Source organism: Anser cygnoides, chromosome 2, assembly GCF_040182565.1.
Source record: "Anser cygnoides isolate HZ-2024a breed goose chromosome 2, Taihu_goose_T2T_genome, whole genome shotgun sequence".
In the NCBI taxonomy this organism is placed as follows: Eukaryota; Metazoa; Chordata; class Aves; order Anseriformes; family Anatidae; genus Anser; species Anser cygnoides.
Window position 1 is genome coordinate 29,539,463 of NC_089874.1, and position 22,627 is coordinate 29,562,089.

Sequence of the window (22,627 nt, forward strand, 5' to 3'; positions counted from 1 at the left end):
ACAAAAAAACAACCCTTCAGCAGAAAGAGATTGTGTGTTATCTGAGCTTCACAGCAAAAGCCCTTCTGAAGCATGATTAGGACACATGATATACACTCATCACAGAGTGTGTCAAGTCTTATATCCTACACATTCACCTCAGTGAACCTTTCCTAGAGATAAATGGTGATTTCTAATTCACTGAAGAGGAATCCTTTACCACAGAGACTGGATAGGCTGAAAATACTGAGCATGTACGTTTCTTTGCACAAGCAACACAACCGGGACTTCCAAGCTACTTCTTTATTTAACATGCTAAACATCAGGAACTCCAGCCAAATATTTCATTGCACCTAACAGATACAGGTCTGTTTGTATACTTACGTCTAACATATACTTAGACAGATACATACACACAAGTGCGAATATTGCTTGTATGTAATTTTTACCTTCACCTTGCATATTTAAATAGGTCAAGTCTTCAGCCTTGATCTGGAAATAAACATTCCACAAACTCTACAGAAGACTGACCAGAATGTCTCCCAGAGGGTGTCTAAGGTTCCCAAGGGCCTATTTTGGTCCTGTTTGAACATCTTCGCTCTCAATTTTATTTGAAACTGAAAGTTTGCCCTTTTCCTATGGAAAGCTACACAATCGTCCCCAAAGGGACATTTTTTCCCAGTATTGTCAGGCAGGCAGACTGCAGCTAAACTTGAGAAGGAAGGTGTGCTCCCAGAACGTGGTAGATAGATTGTTCCAATGGGATTATCAGCATTTTTAATGCAGAGCCAGCTCAAAGCTCATGCTTGATTTAATTGAGAATCTGGAAGACAAAAGTGTAAGCCTGTGGTGGTAAATTAGGTACATACAATATCCCTGGAAATAATGAAGTCTCAGAAAACATTTAGCTACTTCAAGTAAATAAAGCCCCAGGTAGGCATTCCGTGACAACAGTCATGCTATGCTTAACATTCTTAGATTAGGAACTTCCATAAGAAATATTATATAAAGGGACAGACGTATATAACATTAAAGCACAAAAAAAATAATCTAAAAATACATGTTTACATCTAAAACTATGTAGTCTTAGCATAGTATTAGGGGGGAAAAAAAAAAAAGCAACAACAAAAAAAGCAGCTTGAAAGACCCATATTAGTACTCCAAAATTTGGGTCAGAGAATGCTACCATCTCCAATAGATCCACAATTTTTAGTTTCTTTAACTGCTAATTCCAGCAATAGAGGTTCCAACCAAGTGCTGGAAAAGTAACATCAACTTAAAATGCAAGGAATTAGAATGTATTTTCTCTTTTGTTGGAATGTAAATTCAGGCCAAAGGTCATCTTTTTCCCTCCCTAGGGAAGGCTTAGTAATGCTTATTGTCCCAATTTACCAAATTTAGCCCACAGCAATTTGCTTCTATTATGGTGCATACCTAATATTGCTTACATATTCAGCCTAGGTTATTTACTTTACTGGAACTCCTTTCAAGAATTAACTGATTAGTGTGAGCACAGAGTCTTAACTCTGGCTACAGAATTAACATACTCACTCAAACCAATTCTCCTAGCAAGAGATTTTGTTGTTGTTGTTGGGCATACAAAGGGCTTTAAAACAATTCATCACACATTAAAAATAGAATAAAACAAAGATAATTTTCATCACACACCCTCGTGATTTTAGGAAAGGAGTGAATAATATATTAGACTATTATTCTCAATGAAAGAATATATGCTAATAGAGCATACTAAACAATTTCTGATCTCTACTGCATCCATGCAATCCTGCTGAGTGCACTGAAGCTGACTGAACAACCCCAGATGTACAGTTTGGCTCATGAAGGTTATTCGCACTGCTAACTGAGATACATAACTCTGGCTTGCACCCTAGAGGAATCTACCTCCATTAAAAATTAGGGCTTTAGCTATGAACATAGTGCTTGAAGTAAATGTGAGATGTAGGAGAGGTAAATAGCTCCCAAAACCACTCTGAAAGAAACTATTATTTGAGGTTTACTACAATCAGAGACAACAAAAACTACTAGCCAATGTGCACTTAGACAGGACTGTACAATAATTTTGTGGTGAAATGGAACTTCAAATGAAAACATCAACTTCAATGCCAGGACAGAATTTCGGGCTTTTATCTACTTTTTCTTTTATTTCACATGACTAACTGTAATTTCTATTCTTAATTCCTATACTAGTAATCTCTAACACCATAAAGTGACACACATCATGTTACCACAAATAGTTCAGAGACAATGGAAAATAAATTTTATTTACAGATAACAACTAATTATCTTATAAGATAGAAATCTTGTATTCATACAGATAATCTAAAAGGCAGAAACAGTAAATTCTCTCTTGTGAAATATAATATAGAAATATGACATGAATTTGTCACAGGAATTAGCACAGCCCTAGACTTCTCTTGTCAAAATGCCTTGAGTTACACAGAAAACTCCAGGCAATTTTCAAATACCCTAGAGCACAACTGTATCCTTATATTACTTCTCCATTAACTGGAATCGTTACCGAAGACAAAGTCGTCATATGCATTTACAATCAGATTTTAAATAGTAAGAGTATACAGTATCATCATTTACTTTAAAAAAAAAAAAGAAAAAAACATAGGCTTTACTTAAAACTTTATACTACACAAAACACACTACCTACCTTTGCAAATGTACACAGTCCATTTACACAAAATGCTACGTTATTTTAAGCTACATTATTTATTTATTAAATATTTTAATATATTTTAATTCCAAATCAACTTTCTTACCATTCTTCAGTCAAGTGATGACAATCGAGTAACAAATTTTTTTTTGAGTTATTGTACCGGTTCAGTACGTACAGTGTACTGAACTAAATTCTACCATGCTCCCATAATGTTGATCAGGGAAGGGAATAACTACCAAATCTAGCTACATAATGCAGTTCCTTGTGATTATTTATGGCTTAATACATCATGCACATAACCATGTTATCTGACATTCAGGGAAGGAAACACAATGCAACACAGATAAACACATTTCTGAATGGAAAGTATTGGTTGTGTGTGTAGATCCATGACAGTCCAATCGAGGGGCAGGGGGACCCGGAGCATGGACTGGGTCCAGGAACAGATGGCTTCGGCCCAGCATGGTGAAACCAAAGGAAGCCCATGGCTGCTGAGATCAATGGCACTACTGTTGTACATTTGAGGAAGGTTGCCAGAACAATTGCAGCTGGGAACAGCTGAGAGGTGATGACGTGGCATCCATGTGGCGTGACAGCCACCAGTGCCTTGGTCCTTGTTCAGTGTTGCCAGATGAAGCCTCTTGCTGCCACATTACCCCAGCCTGGATCAAGTGGCTTCCTGCAACTACATCCATGGTCACACATGGATGGATGGATAGAGCAGGCATGGATACTGCTCCAGCACCACTGAACAGACTAAACAATAATTTAAAAAGTACTGAGGACTTGTTGAACAAGCATGCCAAGTAGAAACAATCTTTGTCAAGTTATTCCTGAGTTACATGCAGCAAAATATGCATCGGGGCGGTCTGTTTATCACACAACCAAACAACATCTGAATTGGACTAAAACACTCTGCACAAAGGTGACAATTCACAAATTCATTACTAGCACAAAGCTGCACACAAACTTGCTTTTCATCTTCACTTGAGTTTTGTGATGGTGAGACATAGAATAAGAATGTAAGAAATACATACACACAACCCTTGTCAGCATAAGGATCATAAAACAATTTATGCTTGCTTATTTTGGTTTTAGTCACTCTAATGAGCGTACTACTCTCTTCAAACAGGCAAAGCTTCTTGCCTTAATGAAAACCCAATATTTCTCAGCTGGCACCAGGTAACTTGCTGAACACCCAAAAAGGGCATCTACTGAACAGCATACAATAATTAAGTCACTCATTGATCCAGTGAGCACAAAACAGGGCTGAATGTAATGCTCTACAGCCGATACCTTTAATCAACACTTAAAATGATAACATTACTCTAAATTAAACAAAAATTGAGCTAACAGCCTGTCTTGTTCTATGTATTTAGTGTTTCCTTTGGAAGGCTTAATTTCAAATTACCTTGATTATATACATAATTACTATTATTTGGCGATATTATTGATGCAGGTGCCAGCAACATGAAACAAGCCGTGCTAAAATATAAACCAGATCTCTGTACTGAAGTTACAGAAACTTATCAGTCAGCACCACAAAACAGGTTACAAATTTCTGCCTTGGACTCTGGAAACCTTAACCATTCCAGTTCTGTTTATAATGGTGTCTTCCACAAATAGCTCAATCCAGACTCAGAACAGGTATCTGCAGAAATGTTAAACTACACTTGCTGTTCCGAAACATTTAGGAACACATGAGAAAACATCTTTTTAAATATGAAATTAGTCCCTGAGAAAGAGAAGCCAGCTCTTGTCTCAAGTATCTAAGCACAACACATTAACTTGTAGGCACGTAATGCTAGTACAAAGTACTACTGCAGTCAGAATTGAGATCAATGGAAACAGCCCTTCACAATTGCACTCAGCAGGATGAAAGATCAAAACACTAACAGAAGATGCCAAAGCCAAAACTCAGGACAGCAGTATCATGAACTTCATGAGATAATTTGATCTGTGGCAACTAGAACACAGGAGATGGACACATCCTGTGACACTGGAAAACACAGCCAAGCTTTGCGTGCGGTATTTGTGCAGTATACTGATCATTAGTGCCACTAGGTCTTAATATGAAAGCAGAGATATGAATTTTGCAATCAAGTTGTTTTTATTGGGTTTAAAACCTTGAACAAAAAGGTTTGAGAATACAGATTGGCTCTAATGAATTGAATATCTGAATTATCAGTTTGGAGGAATATTTTTATGCCTTCGTTTAATTACAATAGCCAAAAAAAAATAAATCTGAATACTTCCATCAACTTTGTCATGCTATGCAATACTTTCCTGTCAATTAGAGAAATAATTGTGAGTCTTCTGCTTTTATAAACTGCATGGTACAATTTGGAAACTTAAGTTTCAAAATCAAACTATTTGACAAATTATTGGTCTCACATCAGTCTTGTGCATGACAGAAAATATACAAATGCTTCAACACGGCACTGCATCCCTTTTAAAAAGGATATTACATTGAGATTTTTGAAAGGTCAGAATTCCTGACTACTATGAAAAAGTTGGATAGAATGGGGAAAAAAATCTATTTTATGCATCTGTAACAATTAAGAGATTAGTTTATCACAGAACAATCTTAAGATTTAGGTCACGGTTAGAATCCCTCATGAAGTAAATCCACAATGTAAGATATCTAAGATTGCTCCAAGAGCTACCTTACATGTGAAGCCCAATTAGGACCAAATCTTACTGAATGCCACACTAGTTGGAGTATAGTGTTAAGTGATTTTGAAGTCATGAGGAATATGAAGGATACAGAAAGTGTTATTTAAAGAATAAATATGACTATTTAAGATCAAATTAAATATAGCAAGAAATACTGAAACTTGGATTTTGATCCAAGTTGCAGGAATTTTTTTCATAATAGACTGAAAGAAAACTGCTATATAACTAACACACTCCTACTCAATCTATTTAAACAGTAAATAGAAATAAAATACATGTTATTGTAGGGCAAAATTGATAATAACACAGCTTTAGCATGAGAACATTTTCTAGCAGGTACAGTGTCATCCACACCAGCTTTCAGGAAATTGTGGCTGCGTCTCAGTGCCATAAGCCCAAGTAAGAAGCTGCCTCCCAACGCTGGCAGCTTCATGGCCTCAGCCCCTCCAAGCACTTCCAGCTGCTTTGGCCAGGCAGGTCCTGCGCAGCTTTTGCATTTTACACTGTCTTTAAGGCTGTAGCAAAAACACAACTATCAAAATTCAAACCTGGGATGATTTGTATGAGCTGCCATTGTACCTATATACCACTGCAGAAAGGTCTTTGAAAGGTCTACATGCATTTAAATTTTCAAACTGTCAGCAGTCTTTCTATTACAAATATCCACTGAAACAGTCTTTGTGTAAAAGCTATAAATGTTTAATCTTAAGTTACAGCTGGATAATTCATTTTGCACTTTGATCTCACTCTTGCGGAATTAGGCATTTCCAGTGAAATATTACTACCTTCTTAATAAAAGTAAGCTTCAAACCATTTTAAGCCATCTCAGTTTCCACTGAAGCTTAGCTACATTCTATGAAATAAGCCAGACTGCAATAAAATAAAAGTCAAGACACATTATTACCTTTTTATGGAGAAAAACAGACTATAAGCAGGAATCTAATTATATGGTTTTAACTGACTGTAAGTATTTAATAGTTCTAAAAGGATAAAATAATCTACCCATTTGGACGTCTGGACTATCTCCTGTAGAAAAGCCCTCTGAGGCTTACTCCAATCTTTTGTGATTCATCTTAGAAGCCCAGCTCATAGTGTGCAACTTACCATTAATGTTTAAGAGAAGTATCACTTTTGAGAAAAGCTCTTTGATACATGATATACAGTCTCTCAAAGCCTATTTGACAGGGTGCTGAAAGAGATTAAAACTAGCACTAGTTTATACTACTGCTCCGATATAGCCTATGAATGCAGAAAACTATATTTAGGAGCAAGCAGAAAATCTAAAGGCTGTTCGCCACCCCAGCCCCCAAGCAACACAACCACCAAAGCTTTGTTGCCTTATCAAGAGACAACTGAGAGAGAGAGAGGGAGACTAATCCTTTAGTTTCTCTTCAGCTTTTCATCTCCTTGGAGAACAAGAGCCTCTCACTTTGCCCCTGTGCTGGCAGGAGAAGCAGTAAGTCCCACTCTCCAGATCTCCTGCTGGTCTCTGCACTGGTCAGCATCTCCAACCTTCCTTCCACTTCAGCTCATGGGAAGAGGTGAGATGCTGCCTCTCTCCTCCAGGGGCCAGCCAGGGCTTTAGCCCACTGCAGAGGAAGGCTTTGCTTTCTGAATTTTGAAATGCAGAATGTGAAACCTTGACTTGAGGACACCTCTTCTAGCACTAGCGGATGTCTTTTTTTTCTCCCTACTAAACAGCCCATGCAATTCCCTGGTTTTAGAAAACATTTCAGCATTTCAGGAATCATATTTGGGCAGAGTGGGCAATACATAGTTTTCCTACTGGTGACCTATTAAAGGGCCATTATGGCAGACAGATAATAAGGAGTAGAGAATATGCAAACTCAGGCCCAAATTACAACAATGTGAGTTTCTTTGCAACCTGTGACACACCCCTACATCTCTCTGATATGCTGTGCTGTCAGAAACTCATAGGGAAAATGGCACAGTCATCCTCCACAACTCCAAAGGTGATTAAATGCCCTGTGCATCTGCAGAAATCTCAATACTCCTCAATATTACTTCAGTCTTGCTTCACACATGAAAAAAGGTTCAGAGACACACATGTGCGATCACTTCTGCCCCCGTGGAGTATGGCAGAGTGACTACAGATGTGGTGCAAGGACATACTAACAAAACTGCACAGATACACACAGAAATTCAGCTCTAAAGTTTACACCGTATTTGGCTAATATTTCCAGCTCTACTATGTATGCTTAAACAAGAAATACTGGTTAGGAAATAACACTTTTCTATCTAAGAAATAAAATAGGCTCATGTACTTTGCTCACTATACTTTATATCGTATATGTTGAGATAAATTCTCAACGATAAAAACTCAATAAATTGAATAAATGTTACACTATTATTTATGTTCTGATTGAAATGTTCCACAACATATTTCTGCTTCTATTTTAACAGTAACAAATACAGAAAAATAAAATTTAGTCTCACTCTGTGATAAATGTAAATTAGGACCAGGAGCTGGGTAAGCATTCGACCAACCATTCTCTTAGACTATAAATTAACAAGATCCTTTCATTGCTCTAATATGGATTTTAGTCTTATATTTGCTTGGGCAATTGGTCAGCTAGCCATCTAGCTATTTGCACAATGAAATGTGCATTTTTCAAAAACAATTAGGTTTAGAGGGTAAAACAAGAGAAACGCTATGTATTAGATTATATCTAACAAGGTCTAAGAGCACTTTGCTTCAATTGGACATGCCTGGTTTGTTGCTTCTATCTTGTAAAAAAACACTCCACTGCATAGATTGTAGTGGATTTTAATAAACTCGAGTGAGTTACACCCAACAGCAGTCTCGCTGTAATCCATTAGTCATCTGAAACAAGAATATAACCCAAACCAGTATTTATCATTAGATAGCGTATACATATTGATAAGTATATGCCTTAACTACATTTAAGACACTGAAGAAGCCCCAAGACTTTCTCTGATTAAAAACAGTTCAGGAAAGCTTTTGTGCAATCTGATATTTTTCCTTCACTTACATACTACGAAAACATAAAATGGGGGGGGGGGGGGGGGGGGGGGGAGGTAGAGGGCGGTAGAGCAAGTATTAAAAAATTACACACGATATTACGATATTACTAATACTTATGAATTCAATGCTGCTAGCACCACACTCAACAATTGCCCCATTTTACATCAGTAAGTTTAACAAAGTATTACTCTTATTGTGCTGAAACATGCTATAATTTCAACTGACATGCTTATGTACTCTTTAAAATAAAAATAAAAAAACAGCGATTTAGAAAAAAAATATACAGTCTCTTCCCTCCTGTAGTCAGCTGCCTTCTAATGACAACTTTTGTTCCAGATCTTCAAAGTCAAGCAGGAGTTTTTCTGGGACAGCATGCCCTAATTAAATTCATTTGCTGTGGCCCATTTTTAAAGATTCAAATTAAACATTTTTGGTAGTTGAATGACAGTTTCTAAACTTATTTATTATGCAAAAATGATTCTCCATAGACAGCAAATGGAATTTCAGCAAAAACACAATTCAGCAGTGTTTGTCAGTGTATTGATAAACACTAAAACAGAATTTATACTTCCCAATTTCAGCAATATATCAAAATTGTGTTGCTCTTGAAGAAGAGTGGAGAAAAATATCCCAATTTAAAATGAGGACTTGTAGGACAAGATTTTTCCTTTAAAAATGTACCAAGCTGAATTCCAGTCACACTCATTCAGGAGTGAGCATATCCTATAGTAAACAAAGCACTAAGCTTTAAAATATCACAATCTGGATAAAACTTAGAACATATTTTTTTCTGGTTTGTGACCTGTGGGGAAAACATAGTATGGTTTACTGGCTGACAGTGATAGAGGAGGACTCAGAAGTCTTGGAAAGTCTTTAGAACTCTTCGGAAGTCTTGGAAAGAATTTAGCTTGTGTTCAGTACTCCTTCACCAAATTCTCAGCACTGGTACGTATCTTTCTTTTATTTACAAAACTTCTTACTTCTTTACCACTCATCACCATTCATTACTTTGGCATGAACAAACCAAGCAACATTTGTGACTCTGCTCATTCCCACAACTCTGTCAGGGAATGAAGCAGCCAATTGTCAATTTTTACTATGGTAAATATGCTGGCTTTATGAAATATAAATTGTCCTCTATTTGTGTTGTGCAAAGTGATGACTATTAATGATTGTTAGCAAAGGTTATCCAGCAGCTTTCTGTCAATCCAGAGCTATAAACATTTTCCCCATGATGACACCAACAAACCCTTGCCAGCTCATTGTCTCCTGGGTGTACCTGGAGCTGCACTCACCATCAGCTGAATGTTCTGCATATGAGAACTAGCATCTTAACCCTGGGACATCAATGCCCACATGAACAACAAGGTTCAACGTGATCCTGGCACTCTAGGTTAATGAGGAGCTGAAGAAATTAGGTTAGATTGTTAAAGCTGTCCAGATGCAACTAGCTCCTTTACTAACAGAGGTGTATTGGCAGAGTACAGTTTACAACAGAGAAGTGATGAAAGCATGCCAACACCTGAAGAAGGACAAATGACTGTTATTCAGAAGGAAACAACATCACCTGAGAAGTGGGGAGACAAAAACAATTACCCATAGGGCTTAATTGAAAAGCAAGCTAATGGTATGGACTAATATGACCACCTCCTATTTGCTTTATTTACAGCAATAACTGTCTTCATCACCCCTTGTAACCCATGGGTAATGATATTTTCTCTCCAAATGATGCAATGACTAAGTATTAAAATATTTAGTAACTTTTTACATTCATGTTTTGAAAGATGTTGCTATTACTTGCCTTAAAGGAGAAGTTTAATAAAATTTACTCTTGATAAGATATAAGTTTTTTCACCAAGTAATTGGACTTATTTTATATCTGTTTTTTCTTACTATGATTTGACCCAGGAAAGAAAACACTAAAATATGTTTTCTGTAAGATTAGTCTGGGCTCGCACTAATTGCATTGATGTTCAGTTATAGTATCCAATTTCAGTTTTTCTGATAAAAAAAACATACTGCCATCCTATCTGAGAGAGAAGAATGCAAAATAATCTTAAATAGTCCCAACAATCTTAATTATCCTCAATTTTGTCAATAATATAATGAGAATATCCGAAAGATTTTGAACAGAGCACACAAACTATAACAAATCACCCCTTTTATTCACCTCCACTAGGATGAGCTAATCTATTTTCTAAATGAAACATTTGTATTGCTGTGACATTTCTCAGCAATGAAAATCACTTCTGTGATCATGCTGATTTAAGGGTTGCGAGCTGTCTGCTTTAATCAACTCAGAATGAATTTGTAGAGCAGATTCTGCAATAATTCACTGTTATGCTGCTTCAATATTCCAGTTTCTACCAGAACTCAATTTATTAAAACAGTTAGACTCAAGAAAAAGATAAATTAAATCATAGATAAATTTACACTTAATAATGCAAATTAAATACAATTTTTAGGATCATGCTTCATTAGACAAAATAAACACTAATTGTTAAGGCTATGGTTGAAACTATCCTGGCTAGTTTGGTCATGAAAGCACTTTTTCAGAAACTCATACAGCTACAGTGATACTCTTGTAAGTGTATTGAAAGGAACATCTAAGTTATGAAGCAATGAATTCAGAGTTAAAAACTTGGTGTCCTTTGATGTTATTTTCAAGACAAAAGACAGAAATGTTCAAAAGCTATTTCTTCTGTATTTTAAGGAAGTAGAATGACATATTAGTGTTTTGCAGTGACAATGACATTCTATTTATTCAAAATAAAAAATAGGTTATTAAATAGCAATTATTTGAAGTAATATTTTACGCCTTCAGATCCAGAAAACATGTAGTGCTCTTCACAAAGACATATAAAGAACAGATTCCAGAACAGAGAACTTGAACTTGGATTCTAGGAGGAGACTAACGGCTGTCTGGCTGTTGGCAGCAATTAGCGTATATTTTGAAAGCACGAAGAGGACCAATAGAGAGCTCAGACAAGTAAATTATCTCATACCAAATCTAGTCAAAGGCATTACATCCCATGGAGATGGATACAGGTAGACGGTGCCCCCCCCCCTTTTTATTTATTTATTTATTTATTTATTTATTAATTCCTACGTTTGCATAACCACCACCAAATATTAAGATTGATCATATCGGTAAAGATAACTTTAAGGGCTAAGCAAGGTCTGTATCTTTATCAGGGTCAGTGAAATCATTCTCATATATTAAACCCATTGGGTTAATATATGGTGGCTCTCCAAATGCTAAGAGTTTATTTGCTCCTTACCTCCCATTGAAAGACAGTATTTCATACAACATCAAAATCACTTACTATAGGAGCAAGAGAATCAGAGGCCTGAGATCTTAGGATTCAAAGCATTGACCACAAGCCTAATTCCTAAAAGATCCTGTGTTCATAATAGTACACACTGTGTACAGAATAACTGAGATAAATGCTAACAGATTTATTTTTGAGATAAACTGTTTTCAAAACATTTTAGTTTCACTTGCTCTTTTCTTAGCAGCACAGCATGACCGTGTGCGACTAATGCTCTGTGACAGATTTTGCCTGTTGCAAATTACTCACAGGAAGAGAGACTTCATGGCATGTTTCTCCTTATGGCAATTTTAAAGCAAATTAAATTGATTTTATCCTGAAAAACCACCCCCAGCACAGCACTGCTGACGGGACCCTCAGAGGGACACGGTCCATGCCAGCAGACTGAGATCTGAGGTGCAGTGCTGAAGGCTGAGACAAGAAGCCAGGAGGGAGCCAACTGCCCACACACCAAGGCCTGGGGTATGCGGGCCGCCAATTAAATGGAAGCAAGATCCCACCTCAGGTAGCTGCAGGGCCAAAAAACAATGCTAAAATCAAAAGGTACAATGAAGAACAACCAAGAAAGTGAAGTATTTTTCACAGAGGTGTTGGATCACAAGGCTGAAGAGGGAACAGCAACTCAACGCCGGCTTCTGCAAGATGCCAAGAATGGGCTGACTTGGCAAACTTTCCCCAGAGTACTTAACTGGAAGTCAGATGATCGTATGAGATGATAAAACGCCTGAAGAGGATTGAAGTTTAGCATTCCTTACCCTGTTTTGTATTCAAGCCAGAGGGAAACCTGTAGCAAGAACAGCCTACTGATGGAAAACAGCTCAGGTCTCCCCTAGAGTTTAGTAAGTGGTCAGCACTTTCTGTACAACTTCTGGTCGTCTGAAAGCAACGGCAGGATGTTAATCTCATTCTAACAGGGTCACACGGGATCTTTAAGGATATGCCACATTACACCTCTAAGCAACGTGTTCATTTTTCCAAGTCCAAACCAAACCAGAGTACAGAGAAATTCAAACCCATGTCAGTGGAGTTAGTATACAACCCAGGAAAACCACCAACTCTCACAGAAAACTGTCCAACCATGAAATAAACTGTTCTTTTATTCTTTTTTTAATCTTGGGAATTAAAATGTTAGAACCTCCCTTCTCCTACAGCCACAGTTCAATGTGATTTAATACTAAATTATTAATCACAGTTTTATTTTCAAGTTCTCTCTCACATGAGAAACAATAAAAGGCTCCTTCATTTCTCCACCTTAATTATTTTAATTATTTCTAATGTTACCAAGCAAAAAAGCATTTGCACACAAACAGGGATCCAGGACTAAAAGATAAACTAAAGCTCACATGACTTTTTCTCCTTTTCCCAGTAATTGTGCATTTAGACATGGAGCTATGGAGAAAACGGCATCCACGAGGAGGACACTGCAACATTTCTGGCTCAGTCCTAGCTCCTTCTGAGGCCAACAGAAGAAATGCCACCAGCCTCATCCCCTCAGGCTTTTGACTTTCATGTTGCCTATAAAAGAAGTGTTTAATCCTGTGCAGCCCTGACAAAAGCCAATTAGCAGACAAAAAAAAAAAAAAAACAAGATGCCCAAGTCTTTATTGCTGGTAGGCAAGATTAAATCAAGCAAAGATTATATGAATGTGTACTCTTACTGTTAGTAAAAATCTTCAGACTGTCTTGCCATCATTGTTTGTATTGGAACTCATTAGGAAAAAAAGCACTTACATCCAGTAAACGGGACTATTTCAGGAAACATGCAAACATTTGGTTCTTCTCCTAACAAGATGCAACTTTTCTCAGTATGAAAACAAAACACAGTTACTTAAATGAGCCCAACCAATGCCTTCCAGTTTATTCTTTTTAAAATCAAAGGCAGATGTACTCTAGTTCGATGTTAATTATAACCTGTATTACACAGGAGGCCACAGTAAATAAATAGTGGATATTAACCAAGCATATCTTTCAAAAAAATAAATAACAGTAACAATAAATAATAATAATTTAAAAAAATAAAATAAAGCACCTAAAACCTTCCTCTCATCTGCAACAGCTTCCTGCTGGAAGTACTGCAGTGCAGGGCTGAGCAATGCTAGCTCAATCTCACATGCCCTTTTTCAGCACTGATTACACTATTAAACTGACATCCAGATTTCAAACACATTTTAAAAACTCTTCTAGTTTACTTAAACAGAGACCATTGTTATCCTTTTATTTTATTTATTCTGTTAATGTACCCTCTCAGCTGAAAAAAAAAAAAATCTTCAATCCTTCCTGGTTTGTTTCCAAAGTCCAGCGTTTCTTAATTCTGTTGTTCAGACACAGCTAAACCCTTTTCCTGAAGTGTACTTAGCACACAGAGGCTCTTTGTTGCACTTGACCACTAGAAAAACAAAACAAAACAAAAAAACAGGAATGTCCTTACCCATCATGGGCTAAGGGCAGTATTTTCATAATGCTTCTGAATTCATGGTTTGGAAGGACACCAAAAGACACAACCATCAATGGTGGTACCACCATAGGAAACACTGATACAATCCTCTGAATGTTTGAATGCATGAGAAATAGCAGCGTTAATATTGCATACAGGCAATAAATCAGATCTTTCAAGAGTTATGTACCTGCTAGACAAAATGCTTCAATCGCAGCACCTGATAGCACACAATTTTTACACGGGTCTAATGTTCACGGTCACTGAAAGCCCATGCAAAGCACTCTGTTGCCAGTGAGTCCCTCCTGCTTTGCTACATAAAAACAGGACATGAATGACATAAAGTTCCCTCTGCCCCCAGCTAAAGGTTCACAAAGGGCGCACTCAGATTCCCGTGGATCATGCCAACACTCTCACTGAACCACTGGCTTATGAACGAAAAGCTTTAGTGGCACTGTTTGCATCTGTGATGAATACACATACAAGTGCTGCTTCTCAACCTGCAATTCTCACATCACAGAGAGCTGTTTCAAGAAAAAGAATATATTTAGTATGTTTTTGAATAAATCTTCTCAAAATACAACAGCAAGTGCAGAAGGAGCAACCAGATCCAGGGCCAAAGACAAAGGTATGAATTTTACTCAGCTATGCAGACGGGGTTGCTATTGCATCTTTCTTTTTAGAACTTTTCTCACAACAACTTTTTCCAAAAACTTAGAGAATTATAGTTCATAAGGAATGCTTGTCCCATCCTGCTGAAGCAAAGAACAAAATTGCAGAGTTAGACTTTAAACTCTGTAGAAGTACATATATTCTAGGACTCACAAAATCCCTGCCTCCAGGTGAAGCTGCACTGCAGATTTTGTTCAGATGGATACGGGACTATCAAAAATTACTTTTGAAGACAGTTGCTATTTTGAAGCATCTCAGTATAAACTTCAGATTCCGTGACACCTGAATGAACTCTCGTACAATGCTGCCATAATTTTAACAGAAAGAAGAATGGCTACAAAATTTAATCAGATCTCAAAAATCTGATTAAATCTGATTTAAAAAATAAATAAATAAATAAATAACATAGTTAAAGGATTAAACGGGATATATAAAAGCTAATAAAAAGGCTAAGATCAAATATGTCCATGCTGTTATATTAATGTTAAAAACAAAAATAGGAGTATGTGAATTCATATATGCCTCTGTGTTTGTGTGCATGTGTATATACACGCCTATGTGTGAAATGGTAATTTATTCATGTAAAGTAAATAGAATATTAATAGATCTCTATTACATATATGTAATGGTAGTAGAAAGAATATGAGAGGATATAAATGGTACTGGAATGAGGGGATGGGATACATCTGTAAAAGAACTATATTCATTCATGAAAACACTATACAGAATATATAAGTATATATATTATACAAACACATAATATTTATGTTCTATAAATATACATAACATATTCTACCTGCAAATAGATACATTTAGATATATACCTTTACTCACAAGTGAAGGAAAGTTAACCATTCAAAAATATGTTAGAACTTCTATTCATTTAATTGAAAATAGTGTGGTATTTGGGCTATGCTGTTTATCAACAAATGGTATGAAAAAAAAAAAAGGGGGAGGGCGAGGGGGTGATATAAAAGCAGAAAGTCTGAAAAATGCAACAGTTATAGCATCTCCCTACTCCCCAAAATCAGATTGGATAAAAGTGGAGTACCAGTTAAAAACACAGAAAATAGGGAAAACAACACTTCATTCAGTGCTCAGTACTGCATGGCATCTCATTCAAACCCACTGTTACTGAAGGGCCATTCTTTAATAACATTGTAATTCAAAATAATCACAAAAGATGAACAAATCCACCACAGTTAAGAACTAGAGTAATCATCACCTTAGTAAGACTGACCTATACCACCCTTTAACAACTTCAAATAGGAGACCTATATACAAAGTCTAAAAAACATGAGTCAGTTTAAAAGACAACAGTGGTGTATCTAAAGACAATTAATAACAGCCATACAGCACTGGTGTATCATCTATCAAAAAGATTAAGAGAACCAAAAAAATCAGTGTTACAAAGAAAGCAAAAGGACATCCCAATCTTGGCAAGTGCAAAAACATGGCAAATGCAAAAATAATCAGCAAGTTTAAACTACAGGAAGAGAGGCCAAAACAACTGCAGACAACATTTTAAAACAGAGACTAATAACAAACATTTTTCCCCCAACCAATCAAAAAAAAAAAAAAAGAAAAAGCTAGAAAGTATTGTTGGACAAAAAAAAATATGTACTCAAGTAAAATAAAGCTATAGGAAAAAAAAATGAAATGAGTCCTCTGTAATGGCAAACAGCTTGGAGATTTCGCTCTAGAGGTGGGTTGCTTGTTTTCCTCTTTTTCTTTGTACAATGAGCTTGAGAAACTTTACAAACTGAAGGGTCAGCAAAACAAAAGGTTCCAGAAAAAGTTAAGGAAGTGGATAGCAACAAATCTTTAGGACCAGAATGCACTAATCCAAAAGCTCTGAAGGACCAAATATGAAAATATTTATTTCTGAAATCAGACTGTATCACTGGAATGGAAGACAGCAAATGTGGTGACAATTTAATAAAAGATCCCAGAGAGAACACAGGGAACATGCTCTTAAATCTGCCTTCCAAAATGGGCAAATTGGTTGAAAATATAATCAAGAATGGAATTATCCTACATACAAATATAGTAACATCAGTATGAATTCTGTAGAGAAAAATCAGAATAAGCATTTACTAGAGTTCTTTAAAGAACTTGGGAAATCGTAATGCTGTTACCACAGTGATACTGAATTTCCAGAAACCTTTCTGACCATTCCTCATAAAATTCTCTTAAATAAATTACTTTTCTAGATTATTTTAGGTGTGCTTATTTATAGATCATAATTGATACACAGGTATTAATATCTGATTTTGAGAGACAGGAAACAAAAGGCTAAGGAAAAAAATGATCATTTTCACAATGATGCAAGGTTATCGGCATTGTTCCAGAAGAATCTGTAGTGTTCAATGAAAACTTTCTGGAAGACAGATGAAGCAATAATGATAATAATTCAGAATGTTCAAAGTTGCAGAAGGATCTCAAGACAACAAATGTGGATGGTTGTGGTCGTAGTAAAGCATAAGTCATTAAACATGATGCTCAAGCAAAAATCTAAACTTTGAAAATACCAAACTGCTGACTAGTGGAAGTCTATAGTAACCTCTAAGCAAAACATCACTGTGTGCTACCTCTGTTTCTTATAATCTTTCTTAAGAATTGATTATTTATCAATGTTGAAAAGTTTTTGATTCAGGAGAAATACTCATGCAATTTCATTTCTATTCCCCAACAATAATAAGTGGGAAAATATTTTGTTCTTACATTTTAATAACTTCAGTATATTCTGTATTTTTAATTTTAAATTAAATATAAGAAAACTTAGCAATGGTCAGTATTAAACATATATTAAAAACTCCTTTCCACCACCAACATTTTCATTTCATTAACTTTTTCAGGGTACTGAGAACTAAGGAATCTTATTTGCAATGTATCAAGAACTGCAAAAAAATGTGTCCAATAAGTGATTTAGAGGTTATTAACATAGTTTTTGAACTAGTGAAGGAAAATAAAATAGTCCCCTGTCTCTGGCTGGTGCCATATTATTTTTTATACTATAAAAAAAAATAATAGAAAATATACACTAAAAAACTCCTGAAGTCTTCGAATGCAGGGATATGAATCCCTGCAGAAGCATTAGCACTATCCAACATCACAACTGAGCTTTTTACTTTAAAGCATATGATGAACTTTTCTATGTTCTAAGTGACCTTCTGGAGGAAAGTTTTCTAATTGCAACAAAGCCATCAAAGAACTTCCCCTGAATTATATGGTATGTGGTATTTATCAGGATCTGGTCACACTGCATATTTTTGGATAAACCAAACTGCAGTCTAACTCCTTCTACTTATTTACATCCTTCGGTGTCCAAGTCCAAACTTAAATATGGAAGTATATGAGCTGATACACATAGTTAGAAGAACTAATGACAGCATGCAAGTAGAAGAATGTGTTTTGCATATTGAAGACTGGCAATTTATTCACTTACTGTAGACTTGCCATAAATTATTTTCTACTGGAGAACCGTTCTTCTTCAGAAATTACGTTACATAGGTAACAAATGACTGTTAGCTTAAAAACAGTCTTTTAAATAATTTCCTAACGGACATCTTTCTGAATTATTAATTTCTTTTGGAAGTCTATTAAGCTATAAAGTTCTATGTCAAGACCAGTTAAATAAATGTTTTAGCTGTGACCTTAAGCCGAATTTGTTCCAAACAGCTGATAAAGTCTGAAAGCAGAAACTCAATTTTTCATTGTACTGTAACCCAGAGCATGAGAAGGAATTTTCTACTCATTATCATACTTTCATTTATATCTCTGAGAAAAAATGTCTCCTTTGTTCATGAGAAACAAGCAAAAAAGATGACAAATGTTAATTTCTAAAAGGCATCACAAGGCAATTTTATCCAAAGCCATTCTTCCTATACTAGTTGCATTGAACGGCAATTGGCTGCCAGGCTTAAGATGTGGTTCAGAGTATAAAATGACATTACACTAGGCTTATAGGGCTAACCACAAGACTATACATAGCAAAATTTAGATTATAAAAAAAAATTAAAAAAAGCCACTTTAAGCAACAAAAGGATTCTAATTACTTCATCTGCATAACTTGAATTTACTTTTACATCATTACAATAAGTGTTGTTAGTCTCCATTGTCTGCACTTTTTATTTAGCAAAAAGTAGAACAAATAGTAATAGACAATGGCCTTTGTTTCAGTAGCATTTCTATGAAAAGTTGTGCCTTGAGTGTACACTCATTCGGATGGGAGCCACTGCATTCAAGGTCAGGCTGGATGTGGCTCTCGGCAGCCTGCTCTAGTGGTTGGCAACCCTGTCCAGAGCAGGGGCGTTGAAACTAGATTATCTTTAAGGTCCTTTTCAACCCAGGCCATTCTATGATTCTGTGATTCAGATGGGAGGCATTTAATTCCAATTTCCCACAATTAATCGTCTACTAACATAAATCCATAATGTAAAGTTATTTGTAGCAGAACTATATATAATATTTGCTCTTTTTGCCAAATAAGGTTGCTTCTAATGATTTTGCAAGTTGACCAAGCACCTGGATCACCAAAATTGCTACTTGCATGTCAAAGAACTATGTAGTTCTCTTCAAGCCATGACCAGCTTCTTTCCTAAATCAGAACACACACAAAAAAGTGATAACCCCAAGTGTTCCTAAAAACTTTGGTGGGGCAGGGGAACCTGCATCACAAAACCAGTAAACTTTTCCAAGACAAACAAAGCTACATTTGTTGTAGACCAAAAATCACAGATAATTGGAATAGGTTCACCTAGAAAGTAGTGCAATTTAATGGATTAGAAACGGTCTAAAGAGTGCATAAAAGTCATCCAAGAAGACCCACACTAATGAAAGTCTTTCCACCATCTTTGGTGTCGGTGGATCAGATCAAGCCAACAGTTTCTGTGCTCTGCATGCTTTCTATGCTCATTTTTCTAATTTATGTGGACCTTGTACATGCTCACAGAAAAATTGTTAAGTCTGACAAGGTCAATGTGTAAAATACCAAATTACAACAAAATACTAGTGTCAGTGCCAAATATCTCAAGTATCACTCATCTTCAACCATTGCAGGTTCTGCTGTATGGCAAAGACTGAGGATATGCCATCCTTTTACACAGCAAGTTTAGGAAAACAAAAGCCATTTGGACTTACTAGAGGATCATGGAGGGGCTGGGCTGGAAAAGGTCACACACCAAAAAAAAAAAAAAAAAAAAAAAAGCTTTATGACAAAGTATTAAAAACCTACTGTTTTTAAAAGCAAAATAGTGTTTTACTTCAAAAACACTCCATTACACTACTAAAAAACAACAAAACCTTTACAACTATAAGGAACTAATTTTCAGACATACATGATCTTTTTAGAGACCTACCTAGATGCAATCTGAGCAACCTGTGCTCTTACACAAGCATAAACGATAATCAACTTCATTTAGTGAATACGATTAATGAATAAATAAACTGCATATTTAATACATGGACTGCTTGAGTGGGAATAAATCAGTGACCAAACAACATTTCTATACACAGAAAAAAAGTTTAAAGAGCTTGATTTTTATCAGCCCTATTTCTGAAGTCCCAGTTCAAAAATGTAGGTCAAGTTTCATACTGATTCCAAAGTTTCTCAAAGTCAGGTTGCAGTGAAAGCCTGACCCATTTTGAACGGAACCATCAACAATTAAAAGAAAATATATGAAAAGTGATGCAGCCACCTGATTTTTCATAATACCTTTTCTCATTAAAGGGCTCACATATGAAGTACATTTTCATTGGAATTCCATACTCTAAAGGAGAGGTTGCTGTGATAAACCCATATGAATCTCAAGGCTGATTAGGCAGCTCAAGATAGATTAGCTCTTTCTGTGTTTTATTAATAATTTATTTTTATTAATAATTCCTACAGTGAGAAAGTGTTAATATCAAGGTTGAGCACAATGGAGAATGCCTACTTTTTCTGACTTTCATGCACTATCCATAAATAACAAAACACCAAAACCCAGAAAATATAATCTTCCTTGCACCTGGTCTAAGTAATCTTCTGAAACTGTCTTTTTTTCCCATTTTCTTCTTGGATTTCACTTCCACTCCAGAAATATTACTGTTATACAGCTTCATTCTTTTGGGAAAGTTAAAGGATGACAATAACTCAGTTCTATCATCTTCCTTTTTAAGCATTTGAAACAGAAAAATGGGAAGCATTAGATACGGTTTTGGACAAATTTTTCCTAATTAGTAAAACTGACCTAAATACTATCTCACAGGGATACTTAATTGGAAAATAATCTTTTGCAAATTTCACCCAAAACATTTGAGCAAGAAGAAGAATATTTCTACACTAAAAGTCATATTTTCTGAGGCATTTTCAAGAATAGGTTAATTCTGACTATTAAAAATTTTATTATGAAAAACAGTTGTCAGATTTTTTTTTCCCCTCATCCTTCCTTAAATCAAAAGTAACTGTATTGGATTTGCTGCTTTCAGTACAGCAAAAGAAGGCATTAGTCCTCTCTCTAAAAATTCCTGCTAATACATTTCAAAGTGTTATTTCAGGTACAAACAAGATTACAGTTTCTTAATACACACACTGCAGTTTTACTCCGAGGATAATTTACGAGAAATTCAGGAAAAGTCCTCTAATAAGAACAGCTATTCTGGTAAATGGACTTTCCTAGCCTGAGAATTTCTAGCTATAACCTTTGCACTTTGCTCTCACAGAATACAAGCTAATAATATTGGGATGTAACTCTTTATTAATAGCTAAATATCTTTTAGTGGAGCAGCTCTTAAGATAATTTTTAATATCAACAGGTGGCATTTTCATATAAAGCTTTCATTTTCAAGTACAAGACCTCAGGTCCCTCAATTTGATATACATACAGGTGTATATCCAAAACTTCCCTTTGCAGTCAGATATATCATTAAGATTACATATATATATACATTTATAAATATAAATGCATAACCTACCAACATAACTATAATTTTGAGACATATATATAAGGCTAGATGATAGATCAAATCAATGGAATTATATCAATTACTTGTGGAGAACATTATCTGAAGCTCTCAGAAGTTGTACCAGAAGATGACTTTTGTGCAGAAGATAAATAGTACAGCCTTCATTTATTTTAACATGTTCTGAAAATCTGAGGTGAAAATAAATTTTCTTCTACAATGGAATCTTTGAAAAAACACTTTTTGAACTATTTTACTTTATGCAGAATATACATTTCAATAAAGTCAGATTTTCAGAATTACTTTGGTTGAAAACTCTCACTGAAGACCTTCAAATTTCCAGCCTGTTGTTTTTAGATATGGTACCCTGGCCAGAGACTTCATATCAGGAAAAAATAAAAAAGCATCTGATTAAAAAAAAAAAAAAAAAATCTATTCGAACATTTCTTACCTAGCAAGCAGCACTAGTTCACCTTCAGTGAAATCGATTATGCTTACCATGCAATATTTGACAGGTACATTGTATTGTAATTTACCTCTTTCACTTCTCTAAGCATGCACTTCTCAAACTGTGGAGATTCAATTTGACCAGAACATCTAAGAAAGACAGCAAGACAGAAAACAATTTACCATTTACAAAAAAAAATATGTCTATACAAAGATAGACTAACCTCTTCCTCAACACCACCAGCTCATGAACTCAAACAGGGAGAACAACATTCCTCCTCTGCTGAAGCAAAAGGGAACTTTCATACTAACTACAAGAAGGCTGGATATCAACCCTTAAGCTAAGAAAAGATGTAAGGAGTCTCACTGATTACTTATTTAGGTAACTAATCTTTCAACAGGTTGTCCACCTATTTTTAGACACTACAACAAATTTAAAGTTTATTTTCCCATAA

The 22,627-nt window shown here is 35.7% G+C and overlaps 1 protein-coding gene across 1 annotated transcript in view; it reads right to left on the reverse strand.

Moving 5' to 3' along the window:
* The window catches only part of THSD7A (thrombospondin type 1 domain containing 7A), a 273,039-nt gene extending 250,746 nt beyond the window's left edge, over positions 1 to 22,293 (reverse strand). The window contains exon 1 of the mRNA XM_013183445.3: positions 22,262 to 22,293. The gene's annotated coding sequence lies outside the window, so the exon portion shown is untranslated. The remainder of the gene's footprint in view (positions 1 to 22,261) is intronic.
* Between the last annotated feature and the right edge of the window lie 334 nt (positions 22,294 to 22,627).